Consider the following 20,965-nt stretch of genomic DNA (forward strand, 5'->3'; position numbering starts at 1 on the left):
TTCAATTGAAGAATTTGTCCAAATGTTTCTGTGTATTCTGAAGAGGAAGAAATGTACAGACATGAAGAATAATGATGATAAATACCAAATAAGAATTACAAATTTGTGGAGGTGATCACAGTTTTTCCCACGCAGCCTTATAAATGTGTTTAGCATGGAAGTATTTTAAAGGACAGTATAGTCCCAAGTAATCACAATTTTTAGTGTTCTAGTCATGCATATTTGATGCAGTATGGACTCGCTGTTGAGATTCAACAGTAACTTTAATTTTGTAAGTGCTTTGTACTGTATCTGGGTTATACAAATCAACTGTATTCTGATGTCCTCAAAAGGGTAAATGATTTCCAAACCCAAAGGTATTAGACCTAAGAAACATCTCAACAACCCTAAGTTTCTCTTTTATTCTTGTACTACCATTTGGCTCCTCAGGTGGGAAAAATGGTTATCACTTAATAAATTCAATGTAAAATTACTTGACAAAAAACTTAATTTATAAATTAAAAACAAACTACAAATGACATTGTAGCAGAATACATATGAGTTCAAAATATTTAAAAAAATTAGAAATGATAGATATTTTTATGAAAAAGAAGTTCCATGGGAGTCAGAAACCCTGCGCTACATTTTTATTTACAATTCAATTATGCAAATAATATGTTAGAGTGATCATTTCAAGGCTTTCAAAAAGCTCAGTGATTCATTTATAGGAGCCCAAATGTCTCCTATAAATGGTCCTTTTAATTTTTTTCTGTTGATGAATGTTACTCTGTTTTGAATTGACACCCACAACAGCAGATATTTCCCATAGTGATAACAAAGAGGTTTTTTGTTAGTGCTGATTGAGGGTTCAGTGGCAGCTGTACGATGTGTGCAACATAATCAGTATAAAATACCGGCTAGTAACAATGACTGCTCATTAGAATATAAAACAATCAGAATGTTGCATTGGTAATCTCAGCAGCTGTTCCTGTATGCTTTAAATGCAACTTGTTATGCACTGGTTGTTCTTACTTTCTGCTTCTTACCATTCAAAATCACAATAAAAGATCGATTTAAATGGGGGACAGTACAACTAATTTGGACAGCATGGTTGGAAATGTGAATTTGTCTTTTTCATATCACTACGGTCAAACTGTAAAATATTTTTTTCTCTCTGAACGACTGTCGTGTCACAAACCAAACTGCATAACAAAAATTTAACTAGGAATTACTAGGAAGCAGAACTTTAGCAACCTATCTACTGTAAAAGATACTGATATTGAAACATTACTGCAAAGTCTTATGGTACAAATATGAAGCCTTCTTGTGAATCATGAACATCAGATACGATATAAAATATTAGGGAAATAAACTAAGTGATTATAATTTTATACCTGAATATTTGCAGAAAGGGAATGTAGAAAGGTATTTTGTCAGATAGCATTTACAATTTGCCCTGTGTTGATTAGAAGAAGTACCATGTAATCAACCAAGAAAATGTTAATACTATTTTCAATTTCAGTCATTTGTAGGCTGCTGCATCGTCACCGAGACAATTGCAGAACAGAGTCTAAATTTGGGAATTTTAAAACTTCCTTACAGATTATTTGTTAGAAGACAAACAAAAATGAATAAATCAACCACTGTGAGATATTTGATTTACTGCATATAAACATCCATTGTATGCACTGAATTAATCAAGCTAAATATTTATTATGCTACCATTTTCTTAGACAACTACTGTAAATAAGCTACAGCCAAATGGGCTATTTTTGTGGCAAAAGAAAATCTGCAACCACAGTTCCTAGTTGGTAGTTGGATCCAAATGGGCATAGGGCCCAACCCACAGAGACGTGATTGCAAGACAATGGCACATAAATTGCTTTTATTAATGTTCTCATAAAATACATTTATGTCACAGAATAAAAATGACACAAGTTTTATAGACTTTTAGTCTATTTCAAATCTGACAGTTTGTTCTCAAGAAAATATTTCACATTATAGTCTGAATTTTCTTCATAATGTTATTTCTTTTTAATGTTCTTTCTACTTTATAAATTCAGGTGCACTGAAATCAACAGAAAGGTTCCCAATAACTTTGGTGGGTTTTGGACAAGGCCTGAGGTGGTTTGATTATTAGTGATAAACAGACAACAATTACCATTGACACCACTGGGAGCTGTTGCTTGCTCGACATTTTTGGAATCAGAGTAGAGGTTTACCTGTGATTTTAGGAGTCTCAGGTTCCTATATTTTAAAATCTTGGCCATTGAGTCAAACTGGGTGGGGGGAGGCTGGCACAGCAGCCAGCTGCCGGCAGAGCAGTGGGGGAACTGGTAGGGGGTCCAGAAATGACCTCTCCCAGCCAGTACGGAGGGGACGTATCCCAACTGGCTGGGAGAGACATGCTGCTCTATCCTCAACAGAGAGCTGCTGGTGTAGCTGAGGTAGACGTGTCCCTCCCCCCGTCAGGCAGCTCTGAGCCCCGCTGAGCGGGACTCATTAAACAGCTGCAGGGCTGTACTGCCGCGCAGCTTAGAAGGAACCTGGCCTGCAACTTGTATCTTCTCAGTAACTCTCTCAGCAGTCCCATACATACACACACAGGCACATACAAAATATTTCCTATCAATGAGATCTAAGTGATTAGAACATTTAAAATCAGATTAGACAAAGCGCTCAAAAATGCAAGGTGGGACTATATTGGCTAGAGGAGATAGACTAGATGACCTAAAGGTTATCTCCCCTCTCTAGGTTTTATAGACCATATTGCAAGCTCTTTACGTACCCTGCTCAGCAGTTACTCTCAGTTGTTCCATTGATTTCAATCGTTAACATTAATGCTCATCAAAGTGAGTCAGGCTTTTACAATCTAGCCCAGGAGTGGGGAACCTCAGGCATAGGGGCCAGATATGGACTCCGGCTTGCCTGGATCTGGTCCCCGAGGCTCAGGGCCCCACCTAGCATTGGGGAACCTGTGCTGGTGCTCCAGCCCCTCACTGACCAACTACAGGGCTGGAGCACACAAAATCTAGTAGGCTGGGCCCCTCTAGGGTACATTTAAACTACATCCCTTTTTCGATAAAGGGATGTAAATTAGACGTATCGAAATTGTAAATGAAGCTGCGATTTGAATTTCCCGCGCTTCATTTACATAATGAAAAAAAACCCGTGGTCAAGATAGGGATCATTCGACAGAAATGCTCCATTTTGAAAGATCCTGTAACCCATGATCCTGCTGCAATGAAGCATTTCTGTCAAATGATCTCTGTCTTGACTGAAGTTTCTTTTTCGAAAAACAGCATTGCGAAAAAAAGCTGCGGATGCCATTACGTAAATGAAGTGTGGGAAATTCAAATCCTGGCTTCATTTACAATTTTGATACATCTAATTTACATCCCTTTATCGAAAAAGGAATGTAGTTTAGATGTACCCCCAGTCTCTGGTGTGGGAGGAGAATGTGGGAAGTGTCTTTTTCCTCCATAGTCAGGGGCCACATCAGTGAGTTTTTTCTATTTTTAATTTGTGCATATCTGCATCTGCAGCTACAGATTTCTGCAGCTCAATTTTGTGGCTACGGATACAAATTTGTTTCTAGAGCCCTGCAAATTTGCAGATATCCACAGCTCATTTTTGTGGATACAGATGTGGTTACTTTTCTAGAGTCATAAGTATCAACAACAAAAAGTTTTGAAAACTACTTTGGGGTATTCTAAACTGCCAACTGCTAGAAGCTGTTACCCTGTTCTCTGAACGGTCTTGATCCTCTGTTGTCTGATTTCTTTATGAGTGGGAGAGGGGGATATATAATCCCGAGGTTGAACTATACTGTTTCTGTATGAAATATAATTATATCTTGGACTAAAAATGAGAGAATTAAAGCAAAATCTTTTAAAAGGGACAACTGGGAGTGCAACGAAAGGCAAAGCAAGCATAGGTAAGTGCAGAGCACAACTGATTGCTGCTGAATGGCAAAACTGCTTTGCAGGAGAAGAAACGCATACAAGAAAAGCAAGGATACTGGAGAGAGAGAAAAATCTATCAGTGTAAAGTACCAATATTTTTGCAGCATGCCTGATATTTTAGTAGATCATGGTCCTGTTTTGTCTTAATCCACAACTGATTACAAAACCTACAGTACTTCTTACCAATGGACTATTTGTTTGAGTGACTGGTTACTATGTATCAAAGAACACTAGAACTGTAGGGGACTTCGAAAGGTCATCAAGTCCAGTCCACTGCCCTCATGGCAGGACCAAGCATCATTTACATCAGGATGGGCAATAACATGGTGGTGGTTACGAGGGTTAGCCTCTGGCGGGTTGCTGCTGCTATATTGCACATTTACAGGCACCAGCGATCACAACTCCTATTGGCTGTAGGTTGCCATCCCAGCAAATGGGAAAAGTGGGAAGGGGCACAAACCAGGACACTGCTTCCTGCAGCTCCCATTAGCTGGGAATGATGATCTGCGGCTCATGGGTAGAGTGATCACCAGTACCTTCTGCCATGCAGGTAAATATAGTGGTGGAGGCCCGCCAAGAGCTAACCCTGGCAGACTGGATCTAGCCTGTGGGACGGTATTTGCCCACAGGTCTAGATCACCCAACATAGGTGTTTATCTAACCTGCACTTGAATATCTCCAATGATGGAGATTCCACAACCTCCCTCTGAAATTTATTCCAGTGCTTACCCACCCTGAGAGAAAGATTTTCCTAATGTCCAACCTAAATCTCTCTTACTGCAATTTAAGTCCATTGCTTCTTGTCCTATCATCAGAAATTAAGGAGAATAATTCTTCTCCCTTCTCCTTGTAACACCCTTTTAGGTACTTGAAAGCTGTTATATCTCATCTGAGTCTTTTCTCTCCAAATTAAACAAACTCAGTTCTTTCGGTCTTCCCTCATAGCTCATGTTTTCTAGACTTTTAATCTTATTTGTTGATCGTCTCTGGACCTTCTCCAATTTCTTCACATCTTTCCTGAAATGTGGTACCCAGAACTGGACACAATACTCCAGTTGAGGCCTAATCAGTGCAGAGTAGAGCAAAACAATTACTTCTAATGTTTTGCTTACAACATTCTTGTTAATGCATCTCAGAATGATGTTTTCTTTTTTTGCAACAGTGTCACACTATTGACTCATATTTAGCTTGTGGTCCAGTATGACCCCCTAAATACCTTTCTGCAGTTCCACTTCCTAGAAAGTGGACTTTCCATTATTCCTCGTTCCTTCCTAAGTGAAATACTTTGCATTTGTCCTTATTGAACTTCATCCTGTTTGCCTTAAACAGTTTCTCCTTTTGTCCAGACCATTATGAATTATAACTCTATCCTCCAAAGCACTTGCAACCCCTCTGGTATCATCCACAAATTTTATAAGCATAATCTCTATGCCATTATCTAAATCATTGATGAAGATATTGAACAGAACCCATCCCAAAACTGATCCCTGCAGATGTTATGCCCTTCCAGCATGACTGTGAACCACTGAGAACTACTCTCTGATAATGGTTTTCCAACCAGTTATGCACCCACCTTATAGCAGCCCCATCTAGATTGTATTTCCCTAGTTTATCTATAAGCTCATAAGAGACCATGCGTGTATGAGGTCTTATATGCTGACATACAATATGTCTCATACAGTATCTAATGTTGTAGTTCTCGTGTAAAACAGAAAAGTGCACTCAATTTTGCAGCACAATTCTTAAAAAATTGTTTAATTAACTGAAGGTCAGCCCTATAGAGTGTTGAAAATTTTCAAATCAGTTATCAAAACACTATTAACAGCAATGCATTTTAATATAAATAATCATTAATTTTGCAACAGCATTTCATTTCAAATAAATGCATATGTATTATTATATCTATCAGGTAATTAATTATGTAAATATCATCAATATGTCTGAGATGCTGGTACGATAAAGAGATGTTTGCTCACTGTAGTATTATGGACAGAATAGATCTGTCCATTAGAATAGGCTAAATCACCTTAATAAAAATACAAAAGTACACTTTGGTGAATAAACATGTTTCCAGTTAGCTAACTATACTCTTTACTTCAACGTTTATCAGTAAATATAGATGAGACATCCAATATTTAAATTACTAATACTGACTTACTTTACTATAAGCAACTATGCAACACTAAACACTACAACCAATAACCTAACATGCTTTATAGTACCACAAAAGTCGAATTGCCAGTCAAATAACTATTATATATGTCTGTTTCTGACAGTAATTAATGTTAACAATGATCAAATGGCCAACAAATAACAGAACCTTTCCCCGTCCCAGAAATAAAGACATTATATTATTTAGGTTATGCTGTCAACCAGAGTGTACTATGAAACTTTAAGCTGATCTACTTGATTTTCATTGCATCTTTTTGAAAACAATGTTAGTCTCCTTCTAGATCCGTCTACTCACAATTTCTAAACCAGATTATAAAGCTAAATCCATGCAAACCCTTAATGGATCAGGATTTCATTTCTAGTGCTGCAAAAACTTCAGTTGTGGCCAAGTCTTATCAGCTACGGTGGCAGACAGATTACAGAAGATGTGCTATGGATAAGTATGAAGCACTACCAGCTTAAACCAATTACGCACTTAGGACAAAGTTGTCAAACCACAGCTGAATGCCAAATCCTAACATTTAATTTCCCCTGTACTTACATATTTTAAGGAGAATTATACTGTAAATAGAGGCAATTGGAAGTACAAAAACAGGTGGATAAATATAACATTGAAATATGAAATACTTAAAACTGTTATTGAAATATGATGGCATAGCCATTTTAATTCAATAAATACAATTTAATAATAAAAAATGTCTGCCAGCTATAAGATTTCATTTCTGCCAGAAGTCCACATTTTACTATGGCACCTGTGTTTACTTGATTTTTTCTATGAATTTGACAACTAATTTTTGCTGTCTTTTAAAATGAGAAACTATAGATGAATTAGCCAGTTGTAAAACAATCCATAGCTGTCCTAATTGTGCTTCATTCACAAGAAAAGGGGCAATAAAATGTGTGTGCGCGCGCATATATATATATATATATATATATATATATATATATATATATATATATATATATATATATAAATTCAGTTTCGATGATGTACTTGCTTTAGTACTGACACACCGCTTCTTCATGATGTTCTACAATGTTCTCAAAACATTATAAAAATCATAATTAAGACAGGCACTGTACAATTTAATGCATGTAATTAGCAATTATTTCATGCACACTTCACAATAAAAATCTGTTGTGAACTAAGGGAAAGAAACATTAATGAGCTACTTCTGGTGCTGCTCTGTGTACTGTGTTTGCATAATAATGAGGTCCAATCTGCTGGAAAACACATAAAGGACAAATTAATAAGGTCGTCATTTTTGTCTAATGATGCCTAATACAGTTTTAGCAATCTGCTCAAGACAAAAGGGAGTCACTCAGACGTAGCCGATTATGCATTCGCGTGGCAGATGAAATCTTTATTAAACAGAATGATGAATCTGATTAACATGCGATAACAAATATACAGTCTGCGAAAATGACCGCGCCACCTCCTGCAAGCATCCCTCACATCGACTATTAAGGCTTTACTCAGATTGAGGTCAGACTGGTATTCCCGAAAGGCGCATTAAGATAAAAGTTTGCCAAATGTGGTAACATGATGAACAAAACAATATCCTGTTATATAAAAGCTACTGTCTCAACAGCTGACTGTCTAATCAGTAACAGTAACAACTACTTAGAAGTTAAAAAATCTTTATCATCAAAAGAGTTTGATTTAAACTTTTAATAGGCGATGGAAAATTTATTACATTAGCTGGCCTGGATCTCAAAGCACTAGGAGTAGTTTCGATTTGTAGCACTAAAACATTTCATATAGCTTTCTAAGTGCTTTCAGCTATGAGCATTCTATCATTTTAACACAGAAGAGAACACATAATTCTTTGGAGAACTTTCAGGAATAAAAATGGTTACTGTGATTATTCGCATGGTATTGATGTCACACAATCCACCTAGTAGACTGTACAAGCCAATGGAGATTTCTAGATCAATAGCAAGCACAACTTAACCAACTGCAAAAAAATTTAGCATACTAAACTTTGAATATAAATGGATGCTTTTTTACAGTCTAGCTTAAAGAACATATTTTTTTAAAATGAATTACATTATAGTAACAGTATTAAGACTGAAATTTAAGCAAAGTTCATGAAAAAACTAAGGCAGGCCCTTGTTAGACTGAACTCCAGATGCTAATTCAATTAAAAACATTTTAAACTTTTTTTTGCCATAACATACACTTTTTATTAAATGAAAAATCCTTAGGTTCCCAGGACTAACTTCCTCCAATTTATAAATAGAGGAGGACATTTAATTTAAGATGACATGATATCTCAAAGTGATAACAGGCACGAAAATCATAGAATAGGCTGTAGTGTTGATTTTTATCTTTTCAATCGCACTGCTCAACAACGGCAAGAATTTTGCATTCAAGAACAGGCAAATGAAAGCTAAATATAAGGGAGTTCCAGCTTCTTCACACTAAAACATTCTGTCTGTGCTGATTTTCCTTTTAGTAACATGCAATACTCATTTCAATTGCCTTTGAAACTTTCTATAAATAAATATATGAATTTCTGAACTCCCAACAGATATTTGGTTAGAGGAAAATGATGCTAAAATTAAAACATTTGCCTTCACTATCCTTTGTTCTAAGCCTATTTTTGTTCCTGAACATCTTACGTTATAGTTATAAAAAAACAAATAACATCTCTGTCCCTCCCCATAATCATCCTCTTCAACTGCTTAATCTTAACAGAAATACAGGTGCTGTCTCACACCTTCCAACAGCATTAAAACGCTCCTAGGAGGTGCAAAGTTTGCAAAACCTGAAGAAATTGACACTGGAGTTCTATCAGTTGTTTTGCAAGTCTAGTAAACATAAGTTCCATTCCTAATTGTTCTTTGAAATAAACACATACATTAAGAGATTAAATGCCTCTTTGAATGCCCATAAGCTTTCAAAATGCTACATCAAAAACCAGATGTCGGCATTTTGGGGGAATCTATGTTGCTCCTTTATAGCCTACCACATTATTCCTTACCACATTTATCAATGCCAAAGATAGATATGTGTATCCTTTGGTATATATGGTTGTGACTATTTTCTTCCACTATTTGATCTGAGGAAGTGGGTCTGGCCCACGAAAGCTCATCATCTAATAAACCATCTTGTTAGTCTTTAAAGTGCTACATTGTCCTGCATTTTGCTAAAGATAGATATGACATCTATAAACTGTTGCCTTGCATTTATTTAAGAAATTATGAGTGATTATAAAGAGAGATGGTAACAGCTTTATTTTCCACATTATGTTCTAGCTGCAAATAAACCCTACCCTATATAGAGTTCTTAAAAATAAATTGGCTCTTATCTTTATTGCACTGTGCGCCATATGCCCAAAACCGGAGAATTCTAACAAGTAGTGTCCATTGGCCTGTGGGTGCATCCTCACTTTCTTGCTCTATGCTAAGGATATAAGGAGTGTTGTGGACCAACATCTCTCCAGCTCTTACCATGAATCAAAGAGTAACTGAAGCAAACGGAAGGATGGCTGATGGAGTACAGATAAGGATCACATGTCTTAAAAATCTCCGTTATAAAGGGTAAATAATTTTCCTTCTTTAAGTTCTGGTCCCTACATGTACACTGTGGGTGACTGGCAAGCAGGACTCAAAGAGGGGAGCCTGAGGATGCACGATACAGCTGCTTGTTGAACAACCATCCCAAAGGATGTGCCAGTGGAGGAGACTTGGACCAAGGCATATCTTCTGAATGTGTGGATGGAACTCCACACTGCTGCCTTGTAAATATCAAGCAGAGTTATGTCTTGAAGATGCTAGTGATGCAGCCCATGCAGTCATACAGTAGGCCCTTGCCTCATGTAGGGGAGAAAGGTGTGCAAGTTTATGAATTAGAATTCAGCCAGAGATCCATGTGGAGATCGTCCCCTCATATCATTTGGAGGGAATGAAGTGTCTTCTCTAAGCTAGAGGTCTGGGGCTTTGAGCATAACAGAGTTAAGCAGAGATGAAAATAACTTACATTTCTTACAGGTACTCTTGTATTGTCCCTCCCAGGGGGCCTCAGGGCAGGGGGCTAAAGAGGGTGCAATATGACAACACCTATAAGAAATGTAAGTGTGGGGTGGAGGGCAGAGGGTTAGCGGGTGTGGAGAGGTTCTCATGGTATAGGCAGTGGAGATGTGGGGGTGCTGGGAATAGGTATTGCAGGAGTTAGGGTTGGGGGTGTGTGAGGAGGGACTTTGGGCAGAGGGTGTGAATGTGGGGGTGCAGGATTAGGGATTGGAGTCATGAAGGGGTTTATGGCAGAGGGTTAGGGGGTTCTGGAGGAGTGAGGAGGAACTTGGGGCAGAGTGTTTGTATGTGCATGGGGGGGGGGGCGGGAGGCAAGGATGCCCTTTAGGGAGGGTGACGGGAGGCTGAAGCCTCATGATTCTGACCAATGCTGCTTGTTGCTTGCTCTTCCCCTTCCCTTCACTTCAGGGAGCAAGAGGAAAGCACACATCATGGGACACTCACTCCTCTGCCCTCTCTCCACAGCAGATGGGAGGGAGAGGAATGCAAGGACGCCATGTGATGGAAAGGAAGACAGTGATGGAAGAGAAGCAGCAAGCAATAAGCAGTGCTGGTAGGAATGGGGAGGCTTCAGCCCCTCTACCCTCTCTAAAAGGCGCCCTGGGGTGGGGCTCAAGGTTGGATCAGTCCCAGACCGGTGGGAGGAGGTATGCCTCTAGCTGGCCCCTTTAACCTGCCTCGCTGCCCCTTCATGCTTTGGTCATCATTCCAGAGGATATGAGTCCATGCTGATGACACTCATTGAAAATAATGCACTAATTAAATGTGTGATTGAACTCCATGAGGGAGAATTGTATGTTTCCTGCTTTGTTTTCCTACATTCTGCCGTATATTTCATGTTATAGCAGTCTTGGATGATGACCCAGCACTTGTTTATTTTAAGAACACTTTCACTGCAGATTTTACAAAATGCAAAGCAGGTATCAGTGTGAGATTTCTAAAGACAGCTACAGCACTGGATCCAAAGTTTAAACATCTGAAGTACCTTTCAGAATCTGACAGGGATAAGGTGTGAAGCATGCTTTTAGAAGTCTTTAAAAGAGAAACACTCCAATGCAGTAACTACAGAACCTGAACCACTAAAAAAAAAAGTTAATTTTCTGCTAGTGCATCTGATTCACATGATGAAAATGAACGTGCGTCAGTCCTTGTTATGGGCCATAACCCATTATCAGAACAGATGTGTGTTCTTTAGAATGGTGTTGAAGCAGGAAGAGACATATGAATGTTTAGCACATTTGGCATTTAAATTTTGAGTTATGCTAGCTACAACAGTGCCACTCAAACTGCTCAGGTGACCTTGTATATAGGAAGTGGAATTTGTTTGTCTGAGCGACTGGCTGAACAAGCATTAGGACTGAGTGGCCTTGTAGAGTCTAATGTTTAACTTTTTTTTAATGCAGTTTTTTGTATGTAATTCAATATTTGTAAATTCAACTTTCATGATAAATAGATTGTACTACAGTGCTTGTAATGAGGGAATTGAACAAAAATCTCATTTTTTTATAATGCAAATATTTGTAATACAAATAAATATAAAGTGAGCACTGTTTACTTTGTATTCTGTGTTGTAATTGAAATTAATCTGAAAATGTAGAAAATGCCTAAAATTTAAAAATATGGTAATTCTATTAATAGCATGTTTAATCATGAAATTAATTGTGATTAAACTTTTAAATCACACAATTCATCTTGATATTTTTAATCACTTGACAGCTCTACCCCATGTACATCCTCACCTAACACAGGATAAGAGGGTTTGACAGAAGTGGTGAATTGGACTGATTTGCTGAAGACATCTGGAGCAAGGTTACAAAGGAGGCAACATGAAACACATACGGTAGTATGTAAGCTGTTTGTCTATAAATGGTGGGGTATGTTGCCTTTGTGTGGTTGAGGGGACAATAGAAATACCCAATGCTGAGCTGCTCCATGCTACACGGCACACGTGTTAGTGTACTTAGTGTCCCATGGGATGTTAAGACTGCTTTGATGGCAATAATCCTTGCTGCTTGTTTTGTCACCAAATAATACCTGTGGGCTTTTAAATAAGACTAAGGCTAGTTCTACACTGGGAAGATTTGACAACAAAAATGCTGTCATGCAAAAATCGCTGAAAATGAAAACCGTTCTAACCAGTTTTTCTGCCTCCCATTGTCAACATTTCGTGGCCATGCTGTTAGCACTGTCAACAGATAGAGCAAAGCAGTGTGGGTAAGCATCCCATAGTGCAGTGCTGTGGGAAGCCAGAGCTGCTCCTTGAGCACTCCATGCTGAGGAATGTCAAAGCAGCACAGCTGTCTCTCCAGCTCTCCCCTGCAGCAGCAGCCTTCCTGCTGCTGTGTTTCCAGCATGGCAGAACAGAAAGAGAGTGAATCAAACAGGTAATGATCAAATGATCTCTCTCCTGCCATCCATCTCCACCCTCTGACAAGCAGACTGGGGACACCATTCCTTATCCATACCGGCTAATAGGCATTTATGGACTTAACCTCCATGAATTTATAGTCCTAGCCTTCACAACCTCCTGTTATAGTCCTAGCCTTCACAACCTCCTCAGGCAAGGAGTTCCACAGATTGATTATGTGCTGTGTGAAGAATTTCCTTTTATTTGTTTTAAACCTGCTGCCCATTAATTTCATTTAGTGGCCCCTAGTTCTTATATTATGGGAACAAGTAAATAACTTTTCCTTATTGACTTTCTCCACACCACTCATGATTTTATATACCTCTTTCATATTCTGCCTTAGTCTCCTCTTTTCCAAGCTGAAAAGTCCCAATATCTTTAATCTCTCCTCATAAGGGACCCTAATCATTTTAGTGGCCCTTTTCTGAACCTTTTCTAATGCCAGTATATATTTTTTGAGATGAGGAGACCACATCTGTACACAGTATTCCAGATGTGGGTGTACCATGGATTATACAGTATAAGGGCAATATTCTGTCTTATTCTCTATCCCTTTTTTAATTATTCCTAATATCCTGTTTACTTTTTTGACTGCCGCTGCACACTGCATGGATATCTTCAGAGAACTATCCACAATGACTGCAAGATCGCTTTCCTAATTAGTTGTAGCTAAATTAGCCCCATCATATTATATGTATAGTTGAGGTTATTTTTCCCAATGTGCATTACTTTACATTTATCCACATTAAATTTCATTTGCCATTTTGTTGTCCAGTCACTTAGTTTGGTGAGATCTTTTTGAAGTTCTTCACAGTCTGCTTTGGTCTCAACTACCTTGAGCAGTTTAGTATCGTCTGCAAACTTTGCCACCTCATTGTTTACCCCTTTCTCCAGATCATTTATGAACAAGTTGAATAGGATTGATCCTAGGACTGACCTTTGGGGAACACCACTAGTTACCCCTCTCCATTCTGAACATTTCCATTTAGTCTTACCCTTTGTTTCCTGTCTTTTAAGCAGTTCTCAGTCCATGAAAGGATCTTCCCTCTTATCCCATGACAACTTAATTTACATAAGAGCCTTTGGTGAGGGACCTTGTCAAAGACTTCCTGGAAATCTAAGTGTACTATATCTACTGGATCCCCCTTGTCCACATGTTTGTTAACCCCTTCAAAGAACTTCAATAGATTAGTAAGACATGATTTCCCTTTACAGAAACCATGTTGACTTTTGCCCAACAAATTATGTTCTTCTATGTGTCTGACAATTTTATTCTTTACTATTGTTTCAACTAATTTGCCCAGTTCTGACGTTAGACTTACCGGTCTGTAATTGCCGGGATTGCCTCTAGAGCCCTTTTTAAATATTAGAGTTACATTAGCTATCTTCCAGTTGTTGGGTACAGAAGCAGATTTAAAGGATAGGTTACAAACCATAGTTAATAGTTCCGCAATTTCACATTTGAGTTCTTTCAGAACTCTTGAGTGAATGCCATCTGGTCCCGGTGACTTGTTACTGTTAACTTTATTAATTAATTCCAAAATCTCCTCTAATGATACTTCAATGTGAGACAAGTCCTCAGATTTGTCACCTACAAAGGATGGGTCAGGTTTGGGAATCTCCCTAACATCCTCAGCCATGAAGACTGAAGCAAATAATTCATTTAGTTTGTCCGCAATGACTTTATCATCTTTAAGTGCTCCTTTTCTGTCTCGATCATCCAGGGGCCCCACTGGTTGCTTAGCAGGTTTCCTGTTTCTGATGTACATAAAAACATTTTATTACCTTTGAAGTTTTTGGCTAGCTGTTCTTCAAACTCCTTTTTAGCTTTTCTTATTACATTTTTACACTTAATTTGGCAGTGTTTATGCTCATTATTTACCTCACTAGGATTTGACTTTCACTTTTTAAAAGATGTCTTTTTATCTCTCACTGCTTCTTTTACATGGTGGTTACGCAATGGCTCTTTTTTAGTTCTTCTATGTTTTTTAATGTGGGGTATACATTTAAGTTGGGCCTCTATTATGGTGTCTTTGAAAAGTGTCCATGCAGCTTGCAGGGATTTTACTTTAGTCACTCTACCTTTTAATTTGTTTAACTAACCTCCTCATTTTTGCATAGTTCCCCTTTTTGAAATTAAATGCCACAGTGTTGGGCTGCTGAGGTGTTCTTCCCACCACAGGAATGTTAAATGTTATTATATTATGGTCACTATTTCCAAGCGGTCCTGTTATAGTTACCTCTTGGGCTAGATCCTGCGCTCCACTCAGGACTAAACTGAGAATTGCCTCTCCCCTTGTGGGTTCCTGTACCAGCTGCTCCAAGAAGCAGTCGTTTAAGGTATCAAGAAATTTTGTCTCTGCATCTCGTCCTGAGGTGACGTGTATTCAGTCAATATGGGGATAGTTGAAATCCCCCACTATTATTGAGTTCTTTATTTTGATAGCCTCTCTAATCTTCATTAGCATTTCATAGTCACTATTACTGTTCTCGTCAGGTGGTCGATAATAGATCTCTACTGTTATATTCTTATTAGAGCAGGGAATTACTATCCATAGCGATTCTATGGAACATGTTGATTCATTTAAGATTTTTACTTCATTTGATTCTAAATTTTCTTTCACATATAGTGCCACTCCCCCACCCGCACGACCTGTTCTGTCCTTCCGATATATTTTGTACCCCGGAATGATTGTGTCCCATTGATTGTCCTCACTCCACCTGGTTTCTGTGATGCCTATTATGTCAATCTCCTCCTTTAGCACAAGGCACTCTAGTTCACCCATCTTATTTTTTAGACTTCTAGCATTTGTGTACAAGCACTTTAAAAACTTGTCACTGGTTAGTTGTCTGCCCTTTTCTGATGTGTCAGATTCTTTTTTATGTGAATGTTTTTCATCTGATCTGGCCCATTCCTTATCCTCTTCCATTCTCTCCTCCTGACTAAAACCTAGAGAATCTCTATCAATAGACTCTCCTCTAAGAGACGTCTCTGTCCAATCCACATGCTCCTCCGCACCAATCGGCTTTCCCCCATCTCTTAACATTAAAAAGGTCACAGAGAAGTTTTTAAACTAAGTGCCAGCAGTCTGGATCCACTTTGGTTTAGGTGGAGCCCATCCTTCCTGCATAGGCTCCCCCATCCCAAAAGTTAGAACATAAGAACGGCCATACTGGGTCAGACCAAAGGTCCTTCTAGCCCAGTATCCTGTCTACCGACAGTGGCCAACAACAGGTGCCCCAGAGAGGGTGGACCGAAGACAATGATCAAGCGATTTGTCTCCTGCCATCTCTCTCCAGCCTCTGACAAACAGAGGCCAAGGACACCATTTTATCCCCTGGCTAATAGCCTTTTATGGACCTAACCTCCATGAAATTATCTAGCTTCCCCCAGTTCCTTATTAAGCTAAACCCATTCTCCCTACACCATCGTCTCATCCACGCATTGAGACTCTGAAGCCCTGCCTGCCTACCTGGCCCTGCGCGTGGAACTGGAAGCATTTCTGAGAATGGCACCATAGAGGCCCTGGATTTCAGTCTCTTTCCTAGCAGACTAAATTTGGCCTCCAGGATGTCTCTGCTACCCTCCCTTATGTCATTGGTACCTACATGTACCAAGACAACCGGTTCTTCCTCAGCACTACACATAAGTCTATCTAGATGCCTTGAGAGATCCACAACCTTTGCACCAGGCAGGCAAGTCACCGTATGGTTCTCCTGGTTATCGCAAACCCAGCTATCTACATTTCTAATGATTGAATCTCCCAACAACTACCTTTTCCTAGTGACTGGAGTTCCCTCCCCCGGAGAGGTAATCTCAGTGCGAGAGGATACCCCAACATCTGGAAGGAGGGTCCTGATTATGGGAAGGTTTCCCTCTGCTCCCATTGACGGCTCTCCTTCGCTGAGCCTTTCATCCTCCTTAACAGCACAGGGGCTGTCTGACCAGAGGTAGGACAATTCTACGGTGTCCCAGAAAGCCTCATCTACGTACTTCTCTGCCTCAGCTCCTCCAATTCAGCCACCCTGGACGCCAAAGCCCGTACGCGGCCTCTGAGGGCCAGGAGCTCTTTGCACCGAATCCACACATACGCCACCTGCCCACAGGGTAGGTAATCATACATGCTCACTAAGCTGTCAGATACTTCCTGGAGCTTTGAAAGGGGGAGAGGCGCATGCCTGCAAGCAGCAGAGATCACAAAACACAGAGCACAGTTATCGGGGTAGGCATTGGGGGATACTGGTGGAAGCCAGTTCTCTCAATAAAACAAATGACAGAGTCCACATTGGCTCTTTGTCAACAGTAAAGGGAAGGCAAAAGACAAAAGTCTCTCGCAGGGTTGGAAGTTTTCTGTCGCCAAAACTGTGTGTTTTTCTTGACAAAAATTGCACCGTAGTCTGAATGCTCTCGCTGTTTTGTCGTCAAAAGATGCCACTGTAGACAAGGCCTAACATCAAAAACAGAAACATTGAGCAGCTGTAATAGTTTAGCAGCCTGGATAGCATTATCAAGGCAATGACATTATAGCAGTCTACACTTAACAGCAACTAGGAGTGCTATTCAGTTAGGATATGTCTCCACTTGCACCCTCTTTCGAGAGGAATGCAAATGAAGACATTCGAAATTGCAAATGAAGCCGCGATTTAAATATCCCATACTTCATTTGCATATTCGCGTTATGGTGCTATTTCGAAATAACAGATGCTGTTAAAATGCAGTTATTTCAAGAGAAAACCCTTCTCTCGAAATAACCCTTATTCTCATACAATGAGGATTACCAGAAAAGGGCTTTCTCTCAAAATAACTGCATCTTAACTGCATCTGTTATTTCAAAATTGCGCTATTTTGAAATAGCGCCATTATGCGAATATGCAAATGAAGTGCAAGATATTTAAATCCTGGTTTCATTTGCAATTTCGAATGTCTTCATTTGCATCTCTATCTCGAAAGAGGGTGCAAGTGTAGACATACCTATAGATCCTATGGGGTGTAGAATGTCCAGGAGTCTGTGTTGTGAGATCTGGACCTCATCTGAGGAGACACACAGCTCTTCTGCTCCTCTCCAGAACAGCTTTTCGGATGATCTTTGGCCATCTGGAGGAGACGGCAAGGCTGGAACAACTACCTCATCAGGAAAGGAAGATTAAATATTTGTTAGTACTGACAGTATGAATGCATCTGGTTTATCTTCCTTCTCCTTCATCGAGTCAGGAAACTTTGGTTGGTCTCTGTGACGGCGCGTTGGGGGTCCCCCGTCTCCTACACCCCGAAATGGCACAAACAGACTGCACCAGCCAGTGGAATAGAGGACGTTTATTGCCTCTCCAGGATACAGCACAGCACAGATGGAATCTGGTCACAGAGCTGGGCTAGGATGCCTCAGGCCCCCTTGAGATGGGGGAGACTGGGCCCCTAAACTCCAGCCCCTTTCCCTAGGCTGTCTCCTCCATGCTCCCAGCCAGCAACTAAACTCACCCTCTTCCAGCCCTGCCCCCCAGCCAGGGCAGCCTCCACCTTCCTTTGTTCCTCTCCTTGGGGGGTGTCTGGTTCAACAAGTTTGGCATTACCTTTGCATAGTGAGGTTTTCCCTGCTGGGTCTTGCTCCAGACAGCAGGGGTCACCACAGCCCAGCAAGTACCCCCATTACGTCACAGTCTCTTGGAGGACAAAGGTGGTACTGGGATCACACACACTTCAGGAGCCACGTGTACTAGTCCCACAGTCCCCAGTAAGGCCAAAATAAGAAGGGTGGGGGGGAAAGGTTATGGTTGTGCCCAAGGCACTTGGTACCATCAGTACCAAGAAGGGGGTCTCTACTTGGACAGATAAGATTGGCAGTAGAAGACTCTTGATACCCTCTAGGCTGAATGCCCTCAGGGGAGGAGAAGAAAATTGTACTAGTATGTCTAACTTTTGGCATGGAGCATAAAGAAAACAAGGTGTGGGCTAATGGACACTATTTGCTAGAATCCTCCAGTCTTAGGGATTTGGGGAGTGTATGCCTACGACTCAGTGGGGAACACATAGGGACCATCACTCAAAGAATTAAGAGACCTGTCTTTTGTTTGCAGCCCAGTTGCTGAGGCAACATCCAAATATTTTGTTACCAGATTTTGTAATGCCTTTTGCTACAACCCACTATGTGTATTTTCTAATTTCTAGAGCACGTTTTTCTGATTTCCACATTTTGCTTGCAGGAAAATAAGGATGTACCACTTCACCAATAAGGATCTACAATCTTTGCATACTGGGTACTCTATTGTATTATAAAAGGATATTGTCAAAGAATAAAGTAATAATTAAAGTGGTCTAGTTCAGCTACAGTTTTCAGAGGATGATTACTTCAGATACACAATATAAAACAATTTAACTTACCCATGACTGTGTATTGCGCCTGAGATCAATAATTTCAGCTCCTATCAAAGGACACGGAGAAATAGACCGGATTACACAGTTTCTGCATTGCAAATAGCTGGTCAGAGAACATTCCTTCACATTCCAGATAGCATTTAAAGCTAAATCTGTGTCAAAGTCTTCAAAAAAGAAAGAAAAAAATACTTTTATATTCATTGAGAGAAACTTTAAAAGAAAGAACTATCACAAGTTGGACTTGTGAAATGTTTCTCATGTGAAAAATACAAATGGAAATTCAGTTTTTAGTATATAAATAAACGAGAGGGTAAAATAATAGAGGAAAACTGTAATATTTAATATTTTTAATAAGTGAATAATGCATTCAATTAGAATTGTCTGAAAAAAATTATATACAATAGACTAATCAGTGTAGTAACAAAACAGTCCACGCATTAGCAAAATCCAATTGCTTTGCTTTTAGTCTGTATTAGGTACATGTGCAGTAAAAGAAAGGTTAGTCACCTGTAACTAGATCTCGTCAAGTGCATTCCCTCTGCAGATTCCCATTCTCAACACATGGAGCCATGCATATGCCAACTCACGGATCTGAATATTCACTGTAAGGGAATAAGGCAGTGGGGTGGGGAACATCTACTAGTCTTGGCCCCCATCCACACTATAGTGCGCAAGAGGTATATGGGGAGTGTCTTTCTCCTTCTCAGTTAAGGGCCGCTTCGGTGAGGATTTGTTTTTTTTTCTTTTGCTTCTCACATGGAATAAGGGATTGTGGCTTTAACTGCATTCAGTTCCTTCTCAGCAATTCAAAATTCCATGGAATTACATGAACAATTGAGGAAGAGAACATTGGGCTGATATGGATCAGAAATCAACGAGTCAAATTCACTGCTGGTGTAAACAGATGTATCTCAACAGAAGTCAGTGGAGTTATTCTTGCTTACACCAGAAAACGAACTTAAGTGTGGCACTTCATCGACAAATGAGTAACCTTCCTTTTACCATACAGAATGGCTTCTGCAGATTCCCCAATTCGGAGAGGTTGACTACAGCATTCAGAGTAAAAGGTCAACAGTCAAGCATTAACAGAAGAAGTGTGAGAAATCCTTTGGTAAAATAACTGCTTTCCCCGCAAAGAATCAGAGGGGTTGCTGTGTTAGTCTATAACTTTAAAAACAATGAGCAGTCCCTGTGGCACCTTAAAGACTAACAAATATATTTTATCATGAGCTTTTGTGGGTAAAATCCATGTCATCAGATGAGCAGAAGTGGAAATTACAGAATCCAGAGTATATACAACAGCAAATGCAGTTACTTGTCAATTGTAGGGCCAGTGTTAATGACGCTAATTGAGTCAGGCTGGATCCGTCGCATTTGTAGCTTTTGATGTGTAAATGTGAATATCAAAGGCCAGGGAAATTGCCTTTGTAGTGCATTAATATCTTTACTTAAGCCCAAGTTGATGGTGTCAAACTTGTAAATTAACTCCAGTTCAGCAGTCTCCCTCTGTAATTGGGTGATAAAATTCCTTTGTAAAAGAATGGCTGCTTTTACATCCATTATTAAACATCTAGGGAGGTTAAAATGTTCCCTTCAGGTTTACCTTTCAGGCATCTTATGTAGCCTTGCTTTTCCTGGTAAATTACAATACCTAGTGAAGAAGAATGAGGGGCTGATGGACTGGTTGAGGTGGAATTCAGATGTTATTATAAGGAGAAATTTGGGTGGATCTTAGCCTTTTGGAACTCTATGAAATGTGTATATTGGCTAAAAGTACCTGTATTTCACTCACTCCTGGCCAATGCAATTGTTACTAGGAACGCTACAGTGTGGGAGAAACAAATATTCAAGAGTCCACTTGCCAATGAGCTCAAAGGAACCCATAAGCCTCATCAGCACTTAATTCAAATTCCATGAATGTGAGGAGGATTTCACATGATAAGTCTGATATGAAGTGAGCTCTTAATGAATAAGGATTCGGCAACCATTATGAGGTAATAATTGGCTGTCAGAAAGATTTACCTTCATACTTCA

The 20,965-nt window shown here is 39.6% G+C and overlaps 2 long non-coding RNA genes across 2 annotated transcripts in view; one reads left to right on the forward strand and one right to left on the reverse strand.

Annotated features, from left to right (window-relative positions):
- On the reverse strand, nt 1-20,930 carry LOC149521920 (uncharacterized). The gene is made up of 3 exons (XR_016347665.1): nt 19,439-20,930; nt 18,938-18,978; nt 1-37 (listed from the first exon to the last, which is right to left on the reverse strand). It is a non-coding gene; the product is annotated as an uncharacterized LOC149521920 (long non-coding RNA).
- LOC142819246 (uncharacterized) overlaps nt 19,904-20,965 on the forward strand; it is a 9,759-nt gene continuing 8,697 nt past the window's right edge. Inside the window, exons 1-2 of the long non-coding RNA XR_012897058.2 lie at nt 19,904-20,042; nt 20,749-20,925. This is a non-coding gene — a long non-coding RNA (uncharacterized LOC142819246). The remainder of the gene's footprint in view (nt 20,043-20,748; nt 20,926-20,965) is intronic.

Source organism: Pelodiscus sinensis, chromosome 21 (assembly GCF_052426305.1).
Source record: "Pelodiscus sinensis isolate ZL-2025 chromosome 21, ASM5242630v1, whole genome shotgun sequence".
Lineage (NCBI taxonomy): Eukaryota > Metazoa > Chordata > Testudines > Trionychidae > Pelodiscus > Pelodiscus sinensis.